Here is a 20,999-nt window from a genome sequence, read left to right as displayed (position 1 = left end):
TCAATTTGGTTGTGATATGTTAATACAAAGAAAATTGGCCTCACACAATTATGTAGTTGGAAGAGGTAGGACTCAACAAGGGGTAGCTTCTTAAACGTTAATTGCTATGTGGAATCTGAACCATGTCAATGAAAGTGCCTTACCCTGTTTATTAAAGTCTATTGGTCAGTCTTGCATTTTAAATGGATCTTTTACCACGCATGATTTTTTAACATCATGCGTTGATCATTTGGAAAATATTGGTTCACTGAGTCATACAGACCTTCAAAATGTTAACACACTTCATTGTACAATATATAAAATGCCAATTTGTCAATATCACCAGCAACCTCATCAGAAAAGTTTTTAAATATTGGGGAGCTGTCAATCTCATGATGGAAGATATGAGTTTCTAATTTTTGATTGAAAGGTCAAAAGTTATCATTAGCAATGCATGCTATCAATTGTATTCCTTGAAATGACAGGCTCATTTGGTTCATTTTGAGAAAGTACTCAAGTCTAAACAACCATAGTTTGTTTACCAGTCATTCTTCCAAGTAGAAATGGCGTTTCATGAAAAAGAGGCCAATTTTGCTCACTATGCTAATAATTACACACGTGCTTTATCTAGAGACAACTATTGTACTCTGGTGTGCAATGGAATTCCTTTACGTGTACTTCCCATTTCACAACACAGAATAATAAAAAAGATGAGTAATCAAGGGTTAAATTATTTTTAAATAATTTATTGATTTATTAAAAACAATTATTTCATAATGTATTATTATTTTATAAATTATAATTGTTATAAAATAATTAGTTAATTATTTATTAACAATTTATTAATTATTTAAAAATTAATCATTTTTACTGCTTCATCAAGGTTATTCTTAAGTCAAACTGGTATTTTCTTTTTACTGTGAATGCATGGCAATGAAGAACACAATGACTCTAGTACACTGCTGATGGTGTTCACTAGATGAGAGGGCCAGAAGCTAGGGAAGGCAGCCATAACTGAAAAGCCATTTTAAAGGCACATTCATAAATAAAGAGAAATTTCTTCCTACTATATTGGGCATAGCACAGGGCTTTTTTCTCCCTCTTCCTTGCATTTCTTCCTAAGAGGATATGTCCTGTCTCTTTAGGACAGGATTAAGACAAGAGTGATGGTTTCAGGTGTCACCTACAGAGTACTTCTGCAGGGCCTGTGCCTTCTGATATTTCTCTTTAAATATGGTCACTCTGAAAGGGACAAGAGCTTGGAAAAGAATGCATACTTCATCCTGAAGCAAGATCATTAAAACTTTTAAATAATTTCCAGAAGATTGAGTCTGTCACCTCTAATACTCCTTTTCAATCAAAATATTGAAAACAATCACATTACAATGTTTAATTTACTAATTCAATTAATAAAATCTCTTTTTGCCTTCTTATTAATTTGTTATTGGCAATATGTGCTTTATCAAGTTACATTGGGCTTGTTAGAGCCAGTCATGCTTCTGATAATCTTGTGAAAGGGCTGAGAATAGCAAGAAATCAAAGGTCACTCTCTGTTCAAAAAGAGACCTCAGAAGGTGGCTTTCTTGGGCCACCTTTTAGCCTTCAGCCTTTGGCAACTCACCATCAATGTTCATGGGACTCAGGCTCACAGGACTTATCAGCACACTGGAAACATAGATTGAGAAATTCAGAAAGGCAGCTTGTTCCCAGTGAGCTAGGATTGGACAGATTCCAAAGTCACGCTCACTTGAAACATTGGAAGGACTCTGGAAGAAATCATATATAAATGAAATGGTGAATGGATAATCTAGATAAATTCATCCTGACCCAAATTTCATTCTGAGCATTAAAATTTATCTATTCTGGAGAAGCCAAGTCATCAGACCTAATCATTTTGTTCTAAATTAAAAAGAGATATGTTGATGACTAATAGGAAGAAGTAAATTTACTTCTATTCATGCAGGCCAAATAATATTTTCCATATCTTTTACCCGTGAGCAACAAAGGAAGTCTTGAGTCTGTCCTTTGATAGTGGAAATATCTTTAAATCAAGAGACAGGGGACATGGGTTCTTTTCTTTACTTTAAACACTGCTGGGTGTGACCTGGGACAAGTTGCTCTGTCTTTAGAGTGCGAAATCATCACCAGATTGTTCAGCTCCCCTAATTCACGGATATGGCTTTACAGTCTCCTTATCATGCATCACAAAGAATCAGAGTTCACCTAAGTAAGGTGGATTGTCCTTAAGATCCATGTAAATAAAAATACCTTGAACATAGGCATCTGCTTCCAATTTCAAGGCCTGTGTGAATTCTTAGGGGACTCAGGTTCTCCTGGCATCTTTGTCTCCTAGAATCTTTGTTCCCACATATGTTGGTACTGTCCCTCACTGTACCAGCTGATGGGAATTTTTGTTTTACATACATACATATACACACACACACACATACCATAGCTAACTTCCTATTATATATTCAAGTGTTTAGTAAAAGTTAGTGAGGATAATGAAGGTGCCAGGGACAAGTCAGAGCCCAGAGATTACAGGCATTTTGTTGTCTTTTGAAGAGACCTGGGTTAGAATTATGGTCTATCACTTATTAGTTGTATAATCCTGGGCAATTTGCTTAATCTTTCTGAGCCTTCATCTCTCACTTAAAAGACATTATTCCCATTATAGAATTGTTGTAAGAATAAATGAGATAATGCACGTGCAACTCAAGTTTCTGAAAGACTTCCAGCTTTCCAAGGCCATCCTCTAAAAATAGAAATAAGAAGAATATTAGAACTTCCACATCTAGAAATATGGAGTAGATTAAATATTCCTCCCACTAAGTACAGCTAAACACCCTGGCCACTATGTGTAAAACAAGCATAAGAAGACTCTGTAAGGTAAAGAGAAGAAGGCTGATCAGCTAGGAATTATGGGATGTGAGGGAAGACACAGTGATAAGTTCCCTGGGTTTTCTTTTTGCCTCATATATCCCAGATTGGAAGCTAAAGAAACTGGCAACTGGGAAATGGCAACAGGCAAAGACAATAATAGCCCCAACAAAAGCTTTTTCCCTCTAGCCAAAGGACCAAGAAAGAGGCAGCTGGAGGAGGATTGGCAATAGATGTTAGCTCAGAGCCAGTCTTCCCCAGCAAAAAGAGGAGGATTAGCATGGATGTTAGCTCAGGGCTGACCTTCCTCACAAAAAAAAAAAAAAAAAAAAAAAAGAGGCAGCTGAGTAAGACAGAAAACTATTAGACATTAACTGGTTTACTTCAGCTAAACACCACCTGTACACATGCCAGCAAAAGATGAGTGGAAAGGCTAGACTTCTACCTACAAGGCTGTAATGAGGCACCCCATTACCCCCTCCAGGGTGATATCAGAAAAGGCCAAGTGGGGAGTCAGGACATTTATCACTACCCAACAATAATGAGGCTACTTGCATCACAGTATTTGTGGAGCCAACATGGGAAATTGGAACTTCCACCCCCATCAAGCAGTAATGAGGTGGTACCCCATCCCTTTCTTTGCCAGAGCAGTGTCAGAGAAAACCAGCTAAAACAGAAAGCTTAAATAAGGTTCATAGTCTGATGACATAATATGAAAATGTCCAGAATTCAAACAAATATCACTTATCATACCAAGAACCAAGAATATCTCAAACTAATGAGAAAAGACAATCAATAAATGCCAACATCAAGATGACAGAGATTTAAGAATGATCCGACAAAGATTTTAAAGCAGCTATTATAAAAGTGGTTCTATGAGCAATTATGAACACTCTTGAAAAAAATGAAAAAAACAGAAAACCTCAGCAAATAAATTGAAAGTTTCATCAAGCTAATAGAAGATATAAGGAAGAGCCAAATGGAAATTTTAGAATTGAAAAATTTAATAACTATAGTAAAACATTCAGTGGGTGGGTTCAATACTAGAATGGAGGAGACATAGGAAAGAAATCAGTGACCTAGAAGATAGAACAGTAGAAATGATTCAATCTGAACAATACAAAGAAAATAGACTAAAAAAAAAAAAAAGTGAACAGAGCTTCAGGGACCTGTGGGACTATAATGAAAGATTAAACATTCAGGTCATTGGAGTCCCAGAAAGGAAGGAGAAAGACCACATGGCTGAAAAAGTACTCAAAGAAATAATGTCTGAAATATTCCCAATTTGGCAAGAGAGAAAAATATACAAATTCAGGAAGCTGAGCAAACCAAAACAGGATAAAGCAAAAGAAATCCATGCCAAGACACATCATAATTAAACTTTGAAAACTAAAGACAAAGGAAAAAAATCTGAAATGCAGCCAGAAAAAGACAAAATCTTACCTCTACAGGAAAGACAATTTGAATGTTAATGGATTTCTCAACAGAAACTATGGAGGTCAAAAGAAAGTAGCAAGGTCTAGCCCAGTGGCATAGTGGTTAAGGTCATGCATTCTGCTTCGGCGGCCCGAGGTTAACTGGTTCAGGTCCTGGGTGTGGACCTACTCACTGCTCATCAAGCCATGCTGAGGTGGTGTCCCATATAGAAGAGCTACAACTCTACAACTATGATACATGACTATGTACTGGGGCTTTGGGGACAAAAAAGAAAAAAGAAGAAGATTGGCAACAGATGTTAGTGCAGGGCCAATCTACCTCACAAAAAGAAAAAAAAGAAAGAAAAGAAAATAGTACAATATTTTTCCAAGTGCTAAACAACAACAAAACTATCAATCCAGAATTCTATACCCACCAAAAATATCCTTCAAGAATGAAAGGAGAATCTAGAGATTCTCAAATGAAGGAAAACAAGGAGAATTTATTGCCAGCATACCTACCCTGAAAGAATAGCTAAGGGAAATTCTCTAAACAGAAAGGAAACAATAAAACAAGGAAACTTGGAATATCAGAAAGGAAGAAAAATCATGGTAAGAAAAAACATGAATTAATACAATAGACTTTCCTTTTCCTCTTGAGTTTTCCAAATTATGTTTGACGATGGAAACAAAAGTTTTAACACCGTCTGATGTGGTTCTAAATGTACAAGACAATTATATCATAAATGAGGAAGTATAAAGGGACACAAAGGGAGGAAAGTGTAGAGTAGGCAACTCTACACTCAACTCTGCACTCAAACTGGTAAAATGATGACACCAGTAGACTCTGAAAAGTCATACATATTAATGTAATAACTATAGCAACAACTAAAAAAGATACACAAAGAGATATAATAAAAAATATTATATATAAATCAAAATCAAGTTCCAAAAAAATGTTCAAGTAAACAACAGGAAGACATCAAAAAAGAAAACAGAGAAACAAAAATTGATGGAACAAACACAAAAGAATAAATACAATGGCAGGTTTAAGCCCTAATGTATCAATGTTTACATTAAATGCAAATGGCCTAAATACACCAATTAAAAGACAAAGATTGGTAGAGTGGGTTAAAAAAATGACCCAACTATATGTTGTCTTCAAGAAATTCACTTCAAATACGATGATATGGGCAGGTTGAAAGTAAAAACATAGAGAAAATATACCACACAAACATTAATCAAAGGAAAGCAGGAATGGTTATATTAATATCAGATAAATTAGACTTTCAAGCAAAGAAATTACCATAGATGGAGAGGGACATTATATAATGATAAAACAACCATCCACCAAAAAACAGTAATACTAAATGTGTATGCATAATTAACAGAGCTGCAAAATATGTGAAGCAAAACTTATAGAACTGAAAGAAGAAATAGACAAATCTACAATTGTAGCTGGAGGCTTCAATACCCTTCTCTCAAACATTGATAGAATAAATTGACAGAAAATCAACAAGGATACAAAAAACTCTTTTTTTTTTTTTTTTTGCAAGGAAGATCAGCCCTGAGCTAACATCCATGCTAATCCTCCTCTTTTTGCTGAGGAAGACCAGCTCTGAGCTAACATCTATTGCCAATCCTCCTCCTTTTTTCCCCCTTTTTCTCCCCAAAGCCCTCATAGATAGCTGTATGTCATAGTTGCACATCCTTCCAGTTGCTGTATGTGGGATGCCACCTCAGCATGGCCGGACAAGTGGTGCATCAGTGTGCGACCAGGATCCGAACCTGGGCCGCCAGTAGTGGAGCACGCACACCCAACCACTAAGCCATGGGGCCAGCCCCAAGGATACAAAAAACTTAACACCATCAACCAATCTAACTGACAACATTATAGAATACTCCATTCAACAACAGCAGACTATAAATTCTTTATAAGTTTCCATGAAATATACACTAAAGTAGACCTTATCCTGGGCCATAAAACAAATCTCAACAAATACAATACAATTAAAATCAAACAGAATATTCTCTGTCCACAAAAGAATCAAATTAGAAATCAATAACAGAAAGAAAACAGAAAAATTTCTAAATACTTGGAAACTAAACAACACATTTCTAAATAATCCATAGGTCAAAGAAGAAGTCTCAAGAGAAATAAGAAAAAAAATGAATAAAAATTAAAATAAAATATCTTAAAATTTGTGGGACACAGATAAAACAGTGCTAAGAGGAAAATTTATACCACTAAATGCATATAAAAAGGAAAATTCTCAAATCAATAATCTAAATTCTTACCTCAAGAACCTAGAAAAAAGAGCAAAATAAATCCAATGTATGTGAAAGAAGAAAATAATAAATATAAGAGCAAAAATCAGTGAAACTGAAGACAGAAAACCAATGAAGAAAATCCATGGAAAAAAAGAGCTAGTTCTTTGAAAATATCAATGAAATTGAAAGACTTTTAGAAGACTGACAGAAAAGAAGGAAAAATACACAAATCACCAATATCAAGAATTAAACAAAGCATATCACTATAGCCTCTCCAGTCAACAAAAAGACAATAAGAGAATACTGTAAACAACTTTAACACACAAATCTGTCAACTTGGATGAAATAGACTAATTCCTCAAAAAATACAAACTATCACAATTTACGCAATATGAAATAGATCATTTGAATATCCCTGTAACTATTAAGGAAATTGAATTTTAAAATTCTCAAAGAAGAAATCTCCAGAGACAGGTCGATTTTACTGGAGAATTCTACCAAACACTTAAAGAAAAATTAACACCAATTCTACAAAATCTCTTACAGAAAACAGAAGAGAAGGAAACATTCCCCAATTTATTTTATGAAACTAGTCTTACCCCAATACCAAAACCAAACATAGACAGTACAGATAAAAAGAAAATTACAGACCAATATTCCTCAGAAGTATAGATTCAAATATCCCTAACAAAATGTTAGCAAATAGAATTCAGGAGTATATAAAAAAGAATTTTATAATATGACCAAGTAGCATTTATTCCAGAGATGCAAGGCTGGTTCAATATTTGGAAATTAATCAATATAATCCACCATTTTAATGTAATGAAGAAGAAAAATTATATGTTCTTATCAACTGATGCAGAAAAAGCATTTGACAAAATTCAACACCCATGCATGATAAAAACTCTCAGAAAAATAAGAATAGAAGGGAACTTCCTCAATTTGATTTATGTCTGAAAAAATGACAGCTGATATTATAATTAATGGTGAAAGAATAAATGCTTTTCCCTTAATATGGGGTACAAGGAAAGTATGCCCACCATCAACAGTTTTATTCAACATAGTGCTGGAAGTTCTAGCCAGTGCAATAGACAAGAAAAGGAAATAAAAGACATACAGATCAAAAAGGAAAAAATCAAACAAAACTGCCCCTATTTGCAGATGACATGATTGTCTATATAGAAAATCCCAAGGAATCTACAAAAAATTCCTGGAACTAATAAGTAAGTTCAACAAGTTGACAGAATACGAGATAAATTTGCAAAAATCAATTATATTTCTATATGCTAGCTATGAACATATGGACACCAAAGTTAAAAATACAATATCATTTTGAATTGCTTTTTAAAAAGTGAAATATTTAGGCATAAACCTAATAAAAAATTTACTAGACTTATATGCTGAAAACTACATAACACTGATGAAATATATCAAAGAAAATTTAAATAAATGGAGACACATACTATGTTTATGGATTGGACATAGTAAAGATGTCAATTATCCCTAAATTGATATATAGGTGGTTAATGCAATTCCTTCAAAATCCCAAAGAGATATATATATGTATATAGAAAGAGAGAGAGAGAAAGAGAGTTCCTTTGCCTTTCCGTATAGGCAAAGGAAATAGAATAGCTAAAACAATTTTGAAAAGAAGAATAAAGTAGGAGGAATCAGTCTGTCAGATTTTAAGATTTATTTCATACTACAGTAATGAAGACTGTGTGGTGTTGTGGGAGAGAGAAAGTAGATCAATGGAACAAAAATGAAAACTCAGAAATAGATCCACACAAATATGCCCAAATTATTTTTGAAAAAATGTAAAAGCAATTCAAAGGAGGAAAGATGGCTTTTTCAATAAATAGTTCTGAGCAAGTGGACATTAGTAGGCAAACAAAAAACAAACAAACAGACGTCTACTTAGGGCTTACATTTTATACAAAGAAAAACCTAAAATGGATAATTAACTTAAATGCAAATTGTAAAACTATATAACTTTATGAAAGAAAATAGGAGAAAATCTTCAGGATATAAGGCTAGGCAATGATTTCTTTGACTTGACATCAAAAGCATAACCCATAAAGAAAAAATTGATCAATTGAACTTCATCAAAATTAAAACATTTACTGTGCAAAAGACTCTATTAAAAAGATGAAAAGACAAGCTAGAGCTGGAGAAAACACTTACAAAGTGCATCACTAACACAGGACTAGTATCTAGAATATGTAAAGAATTCTCAAAACTTAGTGACAAAAAGAAGCAATCCAATTAGATAATGGACAAAAGACATTTCACTGAAGTGTATATACAAATGGCAAATAAGGACATGAAAAGATGTTCAACATCGTTAGCCATCAGGGAAATGCAAATCTAAACCAAAATGAGATATCACTGCACAACTATCAGAATGGCTGATATATATATATATAAAAAAAGTGACAACAGCAAATCCAAAGGAAATGCAAAGAAACTGAATCATTCATGGATTGCTGGTGGGAATGTAAAATGATCCAGATACAGAAAACTGTTTTGGAGTTTCCTTAAAAAATAAACGTGTAACTACCATATAACCCAGCAATTGCACTCCTGGGAATTTATCCCAGAGAAATGAAGACTTACATCCACATAAAAATATGTCCATAAATGTTTGTAAAAGCTTTATTTGTAATAGCCAAAAAAATGAAACAACCCAGAGGTCCTTCAATGGGTGAATAATTGAACAAACTGTGGTACATCCATACCATGGAATAGTACTTTCAGCAATAAAATGAATGAACTACTGATACACATAACAACCTGGATGAATCTCCAGAGAATTATGTTGAGTGAAAAAAGCCAATTCCAAAAGGGTACATAATGTCTGATTCCATGTATATAACATTCTTGAAATGACAAAATTACAGTAATGCAGAACAAATTAGTGCTTGCCAGGAGTTAAGTACAGGGTGGGGCTGATGGGAAGTGGATGTGGCTACAAAGAGGCAACTTGAGGGGTTTTGTATACTGTAGGGATTTTCTGGGATGTAAAAACGCATTTGCTTTTAATTTAGGTAAATCACTCAGTCTTTTCTTTTATGATTTCTGCCTTTGGAGTCTTCCTTAGAAAAAATATTGCACACATCAAGCTTATATAGGAAAAGTCAACCTATTTTTTCTTCTAACACTTTTATGATTTCATTTTTCACTTTTAACTCAATTTCTCTGTAAACTGGAGTAGCAGAAGATATGGTACCCCATATTGATTTTTTTTTAATGTAGACAAAGCTATCTTAACACTATTGAAGAAGCTATTCTTATTTGAGATATAACCTTGATTCTTGGAAAATTTTTTACATTTACTTGTATTGCCTATATCTGGCCTTTTATAACTGTTCCTTTTGCCTTTTTATTCCTCCCTGTGCCTGAGAATCACCATCATAAAACATTTAAGGGCCAAAAATTGTTCACAGTGGGAAAGACCAATCACCTACCTTTGCTATCCATGTACTCATTAGCTGGGTAACTTCTGGCAAGTAAAGTTCTCTGAACTTCAGGTTCTCTATCCGTAAAATACAATTCTCTGTTATTATATTAACACACCAAGATCTTCTTCCTTCAAAAACCTACTAATACGAGAATTTTGTGAGAAGTTCTGCTTACTTGGTTTAGCCCCTTTGTGCACCAGAATCTTGTTTATAACAGTCTTTAAAAAAAACTATTTTAGATATTCCATGCAAATGGAAATGAAAAAAAGCTGGGATAGCAATACTTATATCAGACAAATAAAACAAGACTGTAACAAGAGACAAAGAAGGACATTACATAATGATAAAGGTATGAATCCTACAAGAGGATGCAACACTTGTAAATATCTGTGTACTCAACATAGAAGCACCTAAATGCACAAAGCAAATATCAAAAGACATAAAGGGAGCAATCAACAGTAATATAATAATATTAGGGAAATTTAACACCCACTTACATCAATGGATAGATCATACAGACAGAAAATCAATAAGAAAAGATTCACCTTAAATGACACAATAGACAAGATGAACTTAATAGATATATACCATCCAAAAACAGGAAAATACACATTCTTTTCAAGCGCACATGAAACATCCTCCAGAATAGATCACATGTTAGGTGACAAAACAAATCTTAAGAAATTTTAAAAGATTTAAATCATATCAAGCATCTTTTCCAACCACAATAGTATAAAAGTAGAAATCAATTACAGGAAGAAAACTGGAAAAAACACTAACACAAGGAGGCTAAACAGCATGCTACTAAACAACCAATTGGTCAATGAAGAAATAAAAGAGAAAATCAAAATATACCTTGAGACAAATGAAAATGGAAACACAATGTTTCAAAATCTATGGGATGCAGCAAAAGCAGTTCTAAGAGGGAAGTTTATAGCAATACAGGCCTACCTCAAGAAATAAGAAAAATCTCAAATAAACAACCTAACCTTACACCTAAAGAAACTAGAACAAGAACAACAAACACAGCCCAGATTTAGGAGAAGCAAGAGAATAATAAATATCAGAGTGGAAATAAATGAAATAGAGACTAAAAAAACAATACACAAGATCAATGAAACTATGAAAAGATAAAAAAACATTGATAAACCTTTAGCCAGACTCATCAAGAAAAAAATATAGAGGGCCCAAATAAAATCAGAAATGAAAGAGGTGATGTTACAACTGACACCACAGAAATACAAGGATCATAAGAGATTACTATAAACGATTATACATCAAAAATTGGACAACCTAGAAGAAATGGATAAACTCCTAGAAACATGCAATCTTCTAAGAATAAATCAAGAAGAAATAGAAAATCTGAACAGACCAATTACTAGTAATGAAATCAAATGAGTAACCAAAATCTTCCAACAAACAAAAGTCCAGGAGCAGATGACTTCACTAGTGAATTCTACCAAACATTTAAAGAAGGGTTAATACCTATCCTTATAAAACTGTTCCAAGAAATTGAAGAGGAATGAACACTTCCAAACTTATTCTACAAGGCCAGCATTTCCCTGATCCCCAAACCAGATAAAGACACTACAAAAAAGAAAATTAGAGGCCAATATCCCTCATGAACATAGATATAAAATCCTCAACAAAACATTAGCAAACCAAATTCAACAATACATTAAAAGGATTGTACACCATGATCAAGTGGGATTTATCCCGTGGATGCAGGGATGGTTCAATATCTGCAAATCAATCAACATGATACACCACATTAACAAAATGAAGAATAAAAATCATATGATCATCTCAATAGATGCAGAAAAAGCATTTGACAAAATTCAACATCCATTTATGATAAAAAAAAATCTCAACAAAATGGGTATAGAGGGAACATACCTCAACATAATAAAGGCCAAATATGACAAACCCACAACTAACATCATACTCAATGGGGAAAAGCTGAAAGAATTTCATCTAAAATCAAGAACACGAGAAGGATGCCCACTCTCAGCACTTTTGTTCAACGTAGTATTGCAAGTTCTAGCCACAGCAATCCGACAAGAAAAAGAAATAAAATGCATCCAAATTAGAAAGAAAGAAGTAAAACTGTCACTATTTGCAGATGACATGATCTTATATATAGAAAACCCAAGGCTCCACCAAAAAAATATTAGAACTAATAAATGAATTCAGTAAAGTTGTAAGATCAATATACAGAAATATGTTGCATTTCTATACACTAATAATGAGTAATCACAAAGAGAAATTAAGAAAATAACTCCATTTACAACTGCATCAAGAAGAATAAAATATCTGGGAATAAATTTAACCAAGGAGGTGACATACCTCTACTCTGAAAACTATAAGACATTGATGAAAGAAATTGAAGATGACACAAATAAATGGAAACATAGACTGTGTTCATGGATTGGAAGAATTAATATTGTTAAAATGTCTATACTACCCTAAGTAATCTACAGATTCAATGTGATCCCTATCAAAATACCCCTGGTATTTTTCATAGAACTAGAACAAAGACTCCTAAAATTTGTGTGGAACCACAAAAGACCCAAAACAGCCAAAGCAATCTTGACAAAGAAGAAGAAAGCTGGAGATAACATGCTACCTTATTACAAACTATACTACAAAGCTATAGTAACCAAAACTGTATGGTACTAGCATAAAAACAGACACATAGATCAATGGAACAGAATAGAGACCCCAGAATAAATCCATGCTTATATAGTCACTTAATCTACAACAAAGGAGGCAAAAATATACGATGAGGAAAAGACAGTCTCTTCAATAAATGGTGTTTGGAAACTGGAAAGGTACATGCAAGCAAAAGAATGAAACTAGACCACTTTCTTATACCATATACAAAAATAAACTCAAAATGAATTAAAAAGACTTAAATACAGGACCTGAAACCATAAAACTCCTAGAAGAAAAGATAGGCAGTCAGCTCTTTGACATCGGTCTTAGCAATATTTTTACGGATTTGTCTCCTCAAACAAAGGCAACAAAAGCAAAAATAAACAAATAGAACTATGTCAAACTAAAAAGCCTTTTCACAGTGAAGGAAACCACCAACAAAGAAAAAAGCAGCCTACTGAATGGGAGAAGATATTTTCAAATCATATATCAGATAAGGGGTTAATATCCAAAATATATAAAGTACTTATATAATTCAGTATCAAAAAAATAAACAATCTGGTTAAAAGATGTGCAGAGGACCTGAATAGACATTTTTCCAAAGAAGACATAAAGATGGCCCACAGACACATAAAAAGATGCTCAACACCACTAATCACTAGGGAAATGCAAATCAAAGCCACAATGAGATATCACCTCACACCTGTCAGAACGGCTATTTTCAAAAAGACAACAAATAACAAGTGTTGGCAATGATGTGTAGAAAAGGGAACCCTCATACACTGTTGGTGGAAATGTAAATTGGTGAAGCCACTATGGAAAACAATATGGAGGATCCCCAAAAAGTTAGAAATAGAACTACCATATGATCCAGCAATCCCACTTCTGGGTATTTATCTGGAGAAAACAAAAACACTAATTCAAAAAGATATATGCGCTTCAGTGTTCATTGCAGCATTATTTACAATAGCCAAGACATGGAAACAACCTAAGTGTCCATCAATAGATGAATGAATAAAGATGTTGTATATATATACACAATGGAGTATTAGCCACAAAAAAGAATGAAATATTGCCATTTGCAACATCATGGATGGACCTAGAGGGCATTTTTCTAAGTGAAATAACTCAGACAGAGAAGACAAATGCTATATGATTTCACTTATATGTGGAATCTAAAAAACAAAAGGGACGAACAAAATAAAACAGAAACTAGCTCATAGACAGAAGAAGAAATTGGTGGTTGCCAGAGAGGACGGTGGCAGGGGGATGGGCAAAATAGGTGAAGGGGATTAAGAGGTACAAAATTCCAGTTATAAAATAAATGTCATTTCAATGTAATGTACAGCATAGGGAATATAGTCAGTAATATTGTAATAACTTTTTATGGTGACACATAGTTACTAGACTTGTTGTGGAGACCATTTTATGACGTATATAACTGTCAAATCACTATGTTGTATACCTGAAACTAATATCATATTGTAAGTCAACTATACTTCAATAAAAAATAAACTTTTTTATTTTGAGGTAGTTTTAGATTTACAGAGGAGGTGCAAAAATAGCGCACAGAGTTCCCATATATCCTTCACTCAACTTTTTCTTACATTAACATCTTGTAAAACCATAGTAAAATTATCAAAACTAAGTAATTAACCTTGGTACAACACTAATAACTAAACTACAGACTTTATTAAGATTTCACCACTTTTTTATACAAAGGTCCATTTCCAGTTCCAGGATCCAATCCACGATCCCATATCACATTTAGTTGTTGTGTCTCCTTAGTGTTCTCCAATATGTGACAATCCCTTAGTCTTTTCTAGTCTTTCATGACCGTGACATTTTTGAAGAGCACTGCTCAGTTATTTTGATAACAGTCTTTTTCTCTCAAAATAAAGTTATTTTTCTTTTAAATCAGTAGCTCGTTTCTCATTTTCTCAGTGGGTGACTGGTTGACACATCGAACTAGAAGCACCACTTGATACTGATTTTTCTCACTGGAAGAGATGGGATTCTAGGGTCTCAACTCTTTTTATTTGCACACTCTGACTCCTAAATGCCAAAATGAAAGGCAGGATAAAAGCCTCAAGTTGTTTGCTAAAATTAAAGAAAGAAGAAGAAGGAAAATGATGTAATCTTCTGCTCCTCTCCTCGCATACAACTGGAAAGGATTAGCTTAGATTAGGACCATGAAAGTCAGAGTGAAGCCTCTACGCATTCCTTAATTTCACACATTATGTGTAGTTACTGTTAGCACATATGCTTCTAATCACCCCCAGTCTTAAGAACAGTGCAAATGTGGGTGCTAAGAGAATTGAACCTGCCAAACATATTTGACATCACAATGCCCTCGAAAGAGCTATCAGCTAAACCCAGATATATACGTACATCTCAGCAGTTTTATTTTATTAAACTCACAACATTTCCACCCAATTTAAACTCACTGTGATAGCACACGTTTTGACGGATTTGAGTGGTGGTTTCCTTTCCAGTTGGCTCTAAGAATATCATATTAAGCCAGACCACAGTCAGATGCCAAGCCCATGATTAGCTTTCTCTTTCCACTTCGGTCTCTTTTGTTGTTTGAGCAGATATGCAATGTTGGCTACAACCATTTAGGGATGGGGTGAGAATAAGACCTATTAAAAGAAATGTGACAATGGCTGTGAAAATCCATTTTAAGAGCAGCAACTCTTGTTACTTTAAATGTTAGTTATGAATTTCTAGCTAAGGGCTGTACTTCGGTAACAGCAATTGCAAACTGGTGGCCCCTGGGCCAAATACACCTCACGGATGTGTTTTATTTGGCCAGTTCCATGTTATAACAACATCTGAAATTTGTGGCCAATATTTACATATTAAGAGATACTAGACAAAAATCTGGATTTCTGGATTTTCGTGAAAAATTTGATGTGGCCACATTGGGCCTACTTGTCCACATGGCAACAATTGGCTGGGGCTGAAGAGCAGCTGGATCTTTGAGACGGGGTACGTACCATCTGGTTAACACAATCTCTAGCCAGCTCACTCCTACTATTTATGCGACTTGCCTCATCTCTGTGGGTGTTTGGATTTTCAACACTGGTTTATAATCAAGGATCAAGAGAACTTCAAATATTTAAGCTTCTGGTTCTACTAAGGTGAGAAAACTGATAAGAAAAGAAGACCTGTGTCTCAGTCTGGATTCCTTCAGAAGTAGACCTTCAGATAAGGACTCAACGTGAGTAATTTATTTGGGAGGTGATTCCAGGAAATACAGGCAGGATAGTGAGGAAGTGAGTTGAAGAGAAGGCAATCAATAAAGAAGGCATTACCAATTAAGTAATTGCTGTGGTCAGGAGCTTAATTCTCCTGGGGAATTCTGGAAGACAGTGTAAAGTATGAGCCTCAGAGTTACCTCAACCAAGAGGGAAGAGAGCAGTTACTCCCATCAGTTATTGATTGAGGGGTGCTCCCAGAAGCAGCGAATCCTCAGCATTTCCAGTCTGCCATTCCTACGGGCAGATTATGCCTGGAGGTCAGAGAAAACCCTCAGGCAAAGAGATGCAGATGCCAAAAATTGGAAATCAGTGCTGTAGACACTGAAATGTAAGGCCCAACTGCAGGGCACCAACAGCATCAGCAGCACCATAATTCTGAGGCTAACTCTAAGTGATGGGTACAGTGATGATTTTGTTTCGCAGAACAGAGGTACTTGGTATTTGATGATCAGCAACACAAAGTTTCTCTCCCTCATGAGGACTGCTCATCCTTTGAACCAACTCCAAATGTTCCCTAAATTGGCCTTCACTTCCTGCTGCACATTCTTAGCTCCTGAGTAAAAGATTGGATCAATCAAACCACCCAAAGCAAGAGAGTTGTGAGGATACTAGGATAGAGTGTCTTTTGAAGTTGACATAGGCTTTGGTCCCCTTATTCTCGGTTTATATTTCTTTATTCCAAAGCAAGGACATTTAAGCACTTTCCATAGCCCATGATCAGAATCCAGATGTGAGGAGGCCACATTCATGATTTTATTGCTAACAATGGTGAGTCATACAAATATTGGATGTGACTCAAACATGAGCCCAGTACATGTGAATGCTTTAGTCATATCAATGTTTCCATTGGTGAGAATCCTTGTAATGTCATCGCGATGTGTTTATAGTGACTTTGAACTAGAATAGCACAAAATTGTAAATTATGTAATTATTTACATTAAGTTTCAATCATTAATTGATCCAATCCTGCTGGTGTGACAGCTGGTGGCACTCAGTTACACAATGGAAACTGACCGTAATCTCCTAAGGCACAGGGACAGGAGTGTCAGCACTTGGGAAGAATCTGCCTGCACACAGTAGGAGTTTGTTGAGTCCCTTGTCTCAATCTTTGTTGCTTGGGGTATAATAAGTGCTCAACAATTTTATGTTCTCTCCACCTTTTGTTTCTTTCCTTCCTTCCCTCCTTCCTTCCTTCCTTCCTTCCTTCCTTCCTTCCTTCCTTCCTTCCTTCCTTCCTTCCCTCCCTCTTTGCCTCAGCTCATCAGTTAGAAGTGGGATGGGGGCTGACAAAAGGGCATTCTAGAGATGATGTAAACAGGTAAAATGAGGCAGGAAGGAGCTAATTCCTTGAACATTAAGTGTCTAAGAAGGCATTTTCTTTAGGTCCAGTATGTTTTTCTGAGCCAGGAGCAGAATCTTAATGGTGACAAGCCAGGTTGGACATAATCTCACTTCAAAGCCTTGATAGCCATAATGTTGGGTATCAACTCTTGGCTTATGAAGGTTTTTGCCAAATTGATTTTCTCTACAGGAAATCCTTCCTAATGTGATTCTAGTGGATTTAAAGTAGAAAGTACAGAGAATTATTAAATACATAATAATTACATTCAGATTCAATTACTCAACAGGAACTCTAAAAAGTCAATCCACATGGATGACATTGTTGATTATTATTTTGGATAATTACTCAGGAGTGTGCACATTCAGAAAAGGACCACACAAAACAACTAGAACAGTGATTATCAAGTGGGCATGGAAGATGTGAGTGCTGCTGTGTTGGGGGGGGTATGTGTATGTGGGTGAGTGTGTAGTAGTGGTAGTGGGTGTCAACAACTTTTTCAAACTACAAATCTCCTTTCAAACTGCTGCCTGATTCAAGGACTGCTGGTTTGATATGTCACTAATGAGAACATTTGGAATGAGAATATAGAATATAAAAAAAGGATGCTGCCTGTATAAGCTCTTCTCTCTGCTTAGCCCAGGGTGGAGAGGTCACCCGTTGACAAAAGCTGCTCTGGACATATTGGGACAGCCTTTCTGATGGGAGTATCACTCATTGCCTAGGAAGGTACAAAGCTGGTATCCTCTCTGGAGGACAGACCCCCCCCACACACACACACTATGCAGACTTCACTGGTTGTGACTCTGAGGTTCATAGAAAGTTCCACCCCATCCCCATCAGGAGTGGTCAGTCCCAATGTAGTATGAAAGGAGCGCTATCCCTAAGCACCATAGCCAAAACCATCACTTCCACTGACTGCCACTATGTCTGTAGTGCCTTCAGTTAGAGTCACTATTTGAGGAAATCACTGTGAGCCCCATAAACCCCTGTTACAATGAAACTATAGGTAATTTAGTAATCCAGAATTACCATTGAACCTATATCTCATACTATAGATACTGCTTATAACTGCTTATTTATTGAGTGCTACACACACATTATAACAAATCATCAAAATTATGATAGAATGTTGATATTCTTATTCTTTTCTACAGATGAGGAAACTGAGGCCCCAGTGAGGTTAAGAAACTGGCCCAAGATGTCATAGAGCTATTAAGTGTCAGAGTCAGCACTCCAGTACGTTGGTAAGGATTAGCTCAGAGCAGCCAACACTATCTAGCAGGGAGGAAGAAATGCCCATAAGAGGGATGGACCCAACTCTAGTATTCTATACATGGGGGTCTTTAGGATGACAATCCGGTTGGAGGCAGGGTGGAGATGATGTTAATTTAGGGAATTTGCCTTGAAGCTGCATTTACATAGTAAGCTCACATTTAAAAAACTTACTTATTTGGAGAGGAGAGTTGATGGAGCTTATAGGGGAGTTTAAAACCCCCAACTACCCCCTTGGTGCCACCACTGAGAGGCCTATAGGCTGGGCACTAGAGGCATAATGATATGTAGTATTGGAAGAAATGAAATGAGGGAGAGGGATGAAACTCAATTCTAGGAAAAAGGATCAAAACTAGTGAGCAGATGTTATAAGAAGAACTTCTGCAAAAAATCATTTTCGAGCCATCAGAGCTATTCATATGGGCTTACCTCATAGTCTTTCTGTGATGGAAGTTTTCAGACAGAGGCTGGACCCCTCAAGACGTTGTACAGTGAATTATTATTGTAAGTAAGGCATTGGATAAAGATCTTTGAAGTTTCCTTCTAATTCAAAGAGGCGTGTGTGTGTGTGAGAGAGAAAGAGTGAGAGAGGAATATGGGACACAGAACACCTACTTTGGTGGAAGGTAGAGAAGAATTAGAGGATTCTGGTGTATGAGTTGCCATTTAAAGTCTAGGTCTGGATGCGAGATTGCAGTAGCAGACTCAGGCTGGTGTGGAGAAGAGAAAAGGTTATGGCCTAGAATGACAGAAGAGAGAAAGACCAATAACAAGGGAGGTGAAAACAGGAGCTTGGCTCTGAGACTAGACAGACCTGGGTTCAAATCCCATCTTGCCATCTATTAGCAGGGTGTGCAGAGGCAAGCGACTTATTTTCCAGAGTCTCTGTTTTCTCATTTATAAAATGAAATAACATCTCCCTCATATGGTCATTGAGAGGGTTAAATGATATAAACATGTGTGCAAAGCACCTAAGTGTAGTATCAAGGACATAAATTGTTCAATAAGTGGTTATTATTGTCAGATTCTTATCATAAACTATCATTTTCCCTGGGGCCAGCCCTCTCCTTGACTTATCTTGGCAGTATTGCTTGTAAAGGTAAAACGTCACTGAGATGAATGTCTTTTAAACTTGGGCAAATCGCTTTCCTTCTATGAACTCATTTTTTTTTCCCCCTAAAAACGAAAAGATAGGATTAGATGCTTCCAGAACTCCCTCTCAATCCCACCCATGTATTATATTTTCATTACCACTGTTAATTACACCTCACTCTTTCACTAATCTCCCTCATGGGACCCTGGCCCCCTACTCTCCACCCCACAGCACGCGTTCATACACACATGCACACACCTATGCACATACACACACACACACACACACACTCACAGGTCCACATTCATACATTCACCAGCACTATTCTTTCTGTTACTCTCTCTACAGGTAAATTCAGCATTAAATTATGTGTCTCTGGTTGAGTTATGTTTTTATCTGCAATAAATGAAGCAAAAAATTGCTTTGGACAGAAGCCAGGCTTCCCTATCTCCTGGAAGGAGAAGCTGCATCTCTCATTGAGGGCATATCGGGAAGACCGTGGCACAGACAGTTGGCCCTTCATTTAAGTTGTCCAAGGACCCAGGGCAAAGAAGAGCATTTACTAACCTATGAGATCTTTTGAAAGGCAACAACCCCAAAATATCCCAAATTCACAAAAGGAGCAAATCCAATTGCTCCTTTGATCATTCTCATCTAAATGATGATTGTAATGTCTGAGGACTAGAGATTATTATTTTTCTCATAACTTTCAAAATTCATAGTATGTGGCCTCCAGGCACACAGCTTTCAAAAAGCCTGAACACACTCCTCCAGGCTTTCTGATATATGTGTAAGTGTGTATGTGTGTGTGTGTATGTTTGTGTGAGAGAGAGAGAGAGTGTGTTACAGGGGGAATACATGACTCCTTGCTGTGATTGGACAACAGTCAAGAAATTCAAAGTTAACTTTTGTACTGTCAGCAGTCACGTAGGAGACTGGGCCTCAGTCTCAGCATTCCTGGGCTGTCATCAGTCTGCTTCACGATTTCAATGTGCCTCAGTGTCTGTTTTGTATTTAACTCTGCCTCGCTTATAACACCACATGAGACCTGTGTTGGTTTTGCTGTTAGAGGATGGTTAATATCTAAAGAGGGCGGGTGCCCTTACCAAGCACCCCTAGGGGAGATGGGAAGCTGGAAAGATAACGATCAGTTTCATGGAGAAAACCATGCAGGCACAAACGCCAGAAACTGATACTTATACCCCAAACCCATAAGGGACTCCACATTTTCACATTAGCTAGCCTTGTCTGTTTCCCCTCATCAGCAGACATATGTTCTCCATGGAACCAGCCAAGCCTGTCTGAACCAGTTACTATTTCTGTAAGAAGTGGGAGGGGGAGGAGAAAGGGAGGAGAAATTATACACTG

The sequence above is a fragment of the Diceros bicornis genome, chromosome 7, assembly GCF_020826845.1.
Source record: "Diceros bicornis minor isolate mBicDic1 chromosome 7, mDicBic1.mat.cur, whole genome shotgun sequence".
Taxonomy (NCBI): domain Eukaryota; kingdom Metazoa; phylum Chordata; class Mammalia; order Perissodactyla; family Rhinocerotidae; genus Diceros; species Diceros bicornis.
This window is presented reverse-complemented; position numbering follows the sequence as displayed.